This window comes from Podarcis liolepis (genome assembly GCF_965112155.1).
Source record: "Podarcis liolepis genome assembly, chromosome: 10".
NCBI classification, from domain to species: Eukaryota; Metazoa; Chordata; class Lepidosauria; order Squamata; family Lacertidae; genus Podarcis; species Podarcis liolepis.
The window spans coordinates 50113320-50119319 of NC_139562.1; positions in this window are offsets into that span (position 1 = coordinate 50113320).

The following is a 6000-nucleotide window of genomic DNA, read 5'->3' on the forward strand; positions in this document are numbered from 1 at the left end:
CACCAGGATCAAACATTCTGGCCCTTGGGCAACATGACACTTGAAATGTTTCCAATCCTGCCTACCAGTAAGGGACAGGGATTTGCAGTGCTGTAATTCATCAGACCAAAACTCATGTAAGAATATTTAGGGTTGTTAGACAACAGCTTAGGGGTGCCATTTATAATATCTGAAAAAAGCCCAGTTTCTTAAGCATGAGGCAACACAGTCTTTACTGTTTGTTATAATAAACCTGTGGAGGAACACATTGAGTACATAGCTAGTTCTGAAAGCTAATATCCATAAACAGCATACAAAAGCAATATTCTGTTGGGTAAATTTCCATTTGAATATTATCCTGTCTTTTTCAGAGATAGAAGGTATACTGGAGCAGAGTAAAATAAAATTATAGGGTCCCTCCCCCTTTGTTTTAGATTTACCTTCCATTATTTGCTTCAGTTTCCCTGTGTCATTAAGTTGTGGGGCTTTTGCCCTGCTATATGGTCCTTAATCATGTTTTCTGCAGTTGTCCTATCTTTTGTGTCCACTCTGCTTTGCATTCCAAGACCCCCCTCGAAACAGTATTTCCATTGCAGCTGGAATACATTCATTCAGCCATTTTTGCGAGCAGCCTGGAAGATGCATGACACATGCTTGAAGTTTTATGTCAATTACACTCAACTGGAGATCTGTTCAACCTCAGATGGTTTGTCTTTGGGCCAATTCACGCAAACCAGTTTCTCCCACACAATTGCCCCCTCCCTCGGAGCACGACAGATCAGTTCTTCGTTTAAACTGGGGATTCCATGTGGGCAGTTCATTATGTGGCTTTCACAATTTCCATGGGGAAGTGCTGATGCCACCATGTAAATATTTGTGGTTACACAAATACACAACCCACATGGAAATACAGGTTCACACAAACATGTCACTTTTGCCACAGAGATGCGGCCAAAAACAGCATTATTGTGGTGGCAGATATTATTCCCCACTGCAACGTTTCAAATTACTCACCACTGTACCATTACGGCACTTTCCAGAGGAGCAGCTGCGGTAGCCTTGTGCAGAAAAAAGGTCAAAGAGTCGTGCGGCTCTTTAAGCCTGACATATTTAATTATGGTATGAATTTTCATGGACTACAGTCCTCTTCTGAATCTTGAAGTGTTATCCTGAAGTACAGGAATACATATATGGTTTGGGGATGGATTTGTAAACACTGAGGTCTAAGGGAAATAAAATTACCATTGCTAATTATGTAAAAAAAATTAATCATTATTAATAACGGTAATTCACAAAACTGCTGTTGATGACTCAGGAACTCTGGCATTGGTAATCAATCAACTAACTCATATAATGTGCTAAAAATCTTTGGCTTCACTTCAGTCCATAAGTGATAGCATCAAACCCCTTGCTCCAAGGCTGCCTCTCTCAAGATCGCTTACAGAGTGCCTAGAACTGGCTTATGAATATTACCATTTCTGATGTCAGATTTGTGTCCATCTTTTCTTTGGAGCAGAGACTGGTCTGCTTGCCCTGGGTAGAATGTGGAAGGGTACTGCTGGCAAATGATGGCATATATCACATTGCAAGATGAGCAGGTGAATGAATTTTGTGGATGACATTGTTAGATCAGAGTAGACATGGGGACAGAATTGGCATCTGGATGTGTGAAAGAAGTTCACACTTCTGAAATCAGTTGGAGGAGGAGGAGAGGACAGAGGATGTGAAGAAAGAGCTATGAATGGAGGGGAACCCTTTTCCTGCCCTTTAGACCCCCTGGGAAACTCAACAAACCTGCTGTACTTGGAACTGGGTGTGGAGAGGGAAGTTAAATGGGACACAGCTGTGGGCAGCCTGAGGAAGTACCACCCACCTTTGGCCTGCCCATAAAAAGCAAGTCTCAAGCGAGAGACTAGGGCGATGTCTCCATTTTCCTCACTCCCAAATACATATAGATAGGATTGTAGCCAGCAACCTAAGTTTTCAGTTCTCTGTAAAATGAATTTGCATACAGATTTTTTCTACTTCCGCTTTGTTTTATCATTGATGAAAAGAGAAAGTATGGGGGAGTTTCTTTAAGAATTGGTCATGATATGTTGCGCCCATCTGGCTGGGTTTCCCCAGCCACTCTGGGTGGCTTCCAACTGAATCTTAAAAACAATACAGCATTAGACATTAAAAACTCCCCTAAAGAGGGCTGCCTTCAGTTGTCTTTTAAAAGTAAAATAGTTGTTTATTGCCTTGACATTATATATATATATATATATATGTGTGTGTGTGTGTGTGTGTGTGTGTGTGTGTATGTAATATATGCTCATTTTTAATTGTCCACAGACCCCTCCTCACAGCTTTCCTATGAAAAACTGAGCCGATTAATCAAATTAATTAAAAAGCAGTGATGCTGGCATATTTTACCCTCTATATCCCTTTCATCTCTACATAGAAAGATTTTCAAGACAATCCACATAGGCCGCATTCTGACCACTTCTATATGGTTATAAATGTTCACTTTATCAAGGACAAAATTTGCCCTATGAAAAGCACCGAGACACTGTTAATAAACCCATGAATGTCGTGTGTCCGTATGTATGGATCGCCGAAGAATTGATGCTTTTGAATTATGGTGCTGGAGGAGACTCTTGAGAGTCCCATGGACTGCAAGAAGATCAAACCTATCCATTCTTAAGGAAATCAGCCCTGAATGCTCACTGGCAGGACAGATCCTGAAGCTGAGACTCCAATACTTTGGCCACCTCATGAGAAGAGAAGACTCCCTGGAAAAGACCCTGATGTTGGGAAAGATGGAGGGCACAAGGAGAAGGGGACGACAGAGGATGAGATGGTTGGATAGTGTTCTCGAAGCTACCAGCATGAGTTTGACCAAACTGCGGGGAGGCAGTGGAAGACAGGAGTGCCTGGCGTGGGGTCACAAAGAGTCAGACACGACTAAACGACTAAACAACAATGTATGGATACACCCCTACATGTTTAAATTGTAAAAAAAATAAAAAAACTTTCTATTTTCATTTAATTAGGCATGAACAGAAATATTACATCATCATAAGCAAAACTTTATTATGGTCATAGACCAGCATAAGAAATATTACTTACAATGCTGCTTTATGTAGATAATTTCCAAAACCTCAGCAGTTCTCCCACTAACCATATTGTCATCCAGTTTAAGGTGCCCCTGTACATCCTCTGCAAACAGCTGGCACAGCCCACCAATTGGCCGTTGTGTTGGTTGCATGGACAGTGAGTGCCGATGAACAACAGGGCCAGCACAAATCCTTTCTGATTGCAGGAAGTCACAAAATAAAGGAATCTGGGATGCACGGAGAAAAAGTCACAATGCTCCTTTTATTTCAATGCTCAAGAAGGAAATAAACTCCCAGTCTCTGCAGCCCTCCCTGTTAAGTTGTGGGTGAACATATCAGACGACACAGCGATTCTTCAAACAGATCTTGTTTATTCACAGAACAGAACAGAACTGAAGGGTTCAGCCAGCCTGCTTATATAGAGCTCCACTAGAACGCAACAGCAACCATTTTCTGTAACTATCCAATCACTGAACATCACTTTTGATCCCTTATTTGCATACGTGCACCTGAGTGAAAACTATCTACAGTATCCCCCTGCTGGCCTAAGGTCAGAGCTTCAGTACATAACACTCCACTCCTCTCGATGAGATGAGGGAGGCCAAGACAGAGCATTCAGAAAACCCCACCTGCTCACCTCTCTTGTTCCCTCACAAACACCTACTGTGCATCTGGGGCTCTAGCTGCCAGTTACTCCTCATAATACTCTATGCCTCTCTCTGGTCTCTGAGGCCACTCTCCCACAAGTAGAAGGTCCATCCCACCCCTTCCTTTATGCTGGCCCAAAGGGGTGACGTATCGGGGGACAGAGGCCACTGCACCATCAAGTCCCTTGGATTTTGAGGGAATAGACCTCTCAGAGTGCATAGGTGGCATAAGGACTGCTGCCAGGGTGAGGCATTCCTAGGGCATGCTTCAGCCAAAGGAAGGCCTTTTCATTCCATTGATATTAATGGAATAATGATAGGAATTAAATGTGCTTCGCTGTGGCAGGACTGTGGCACTGTGCTGCTGGAGTTTAAAAATGTCAAGGTGTACGTACGTATGTTAGATGGATGGACTAGAGACGTGACTTATACTAATAGATGTGTTTTTTTATCTTGGTTGGCATGCAGTGTTAGGCACTGTGCTTGGGCTATTAGCATATTTTAACCCAACTGAAGTTACTCCCAAGAAAATTCAAAAACAGTGCAAATGGTTTGCAAATTGAAGTGCTCAAAATACGAGGTTCTTTGCAATAATGGGTATCAGCCAGTATTAGCTCTAACATTCCAGGCGTTCTTCCAGGGTAATAAAGTTGGGTGAGCAAGCAGTACACGGCGTTCTTACATATTAATAACAGTGCAGTTACTTCAACACTATTTCGCAATCACATTCAGGGTATTTTTCATCCCTTAATGCTGGGTGTATACTGAGGACATCACTAAGGCCTGCAGTCCTTTGCTTGGGTGTATATGCCCCACTGATCTTACAGTATTGGGATTCACTTCTGAGTGAACGTGTATAAGACTGTGCTGTTAATACAGATTGGTCATCCCTTAAGCATGACATAGCCACAGCCATATACCAAATGGAAGGGGATATTTTCAGCTGTTTTGGTGCCTAAGGAAATAAGCATGGCTAAAGTAAGGATTCTCTAATCCTCACTGTTGGCATGGAAGGTGGCATTGGAGCAAACTACACATTTACTTTGTAGCTTGTCTTTTGAATTCAAGGCCTCACTCCCCATTGCCAGTGCAGGGCACCTGATCTGGATTGAAACGCTAACATGGGTGTTAAGAGGGGCTTTGACTTTATTTGGGCTGCCTACACGTATATGAGAGGGACACAGATGGAGCTGTGGGTTAAACCACAGAGCCTAGGACTTGCTGATCAGAAGGTTGGCGGTTCGAATCCCTGTGACAGGGTGAGCTCCTGTTGCTCGGTCCCTGCTCCTGCCAACCTAGCAGTTCAAAAGCACATCAAAGTGCAAGTAGATAAATAGGAACCGGTCTGGCGAGAAGGTAAACACCGTTTCTGTGCGCTGCTCTGGTTCTCCAGAAGCGGCTTAGTCATGCTGGCCACATGACCTGGAAGCTGTACGCCGGCTCCCTCGGCCAGTAAAGAGAGATGAGCACTGCAACCCCAGAGTCGGTCACGACTGGACCTAATGGTCAGGGGTCCCTTTACCTTTACACATATATGAAGCGGCCCTGTTTAAAATACAGCTGCTACTCCTGTGCCCACCTTTAAGAACACTACTGTAAGGCTGGTGGGCAGTAGCGACTGCATAGTTATTATTTGTGAGCTTCTATCCTATATATTATCTGTAAGAGATACGGATGGATATGCTAGCTTTTTAAGAGCTTTCCTTGGATTTCAACCGAAATGTTTTAGCATCGGGAGTCTTTGGTCGTTATTAAGCGAATGTGCTATTACTTAGCTTAAACTGTGGCTTTAAATTGTACGTTTTAATGCTTCCTTGGTTTAAATTGTACCTTTTAATGCTTCCTTGGTTTAAATTGTACGCTTTAATGCTTCCTTTTAATATGTTTATCCAATGTAAGCCACCTGGGGGGAGGCGATGGCCTTGGAAACATTTGAAATAAAGAAACTTCCATTGGCTCCGCCACTAAACCCTCGCTGGAAGGCTGCAGTTTCCACGAGCGTGGGAAGAGTGTAAAAACACGGAATCCAAAGGTATGAGGCACCTTGGGTTTACATGGTGAGCGAAGTGTGGGGATTCCCAATCCGAATTCCAACCTCAGCGACTGCGGCTGAGGTTGGAAGTGGGACGCTGCCGTTCCTTCTTTGCTAATGAATGCGGCACACAGGGAAGGTTATGATTTCTCTGGTTGTGCTTGTGCCACGGAATACTCCTGAGGCGTTATCTGTGCGCGCGCGCGCGCAAGCGAGGAAGGCCGCCCGCCCGCGAAAAACCCAG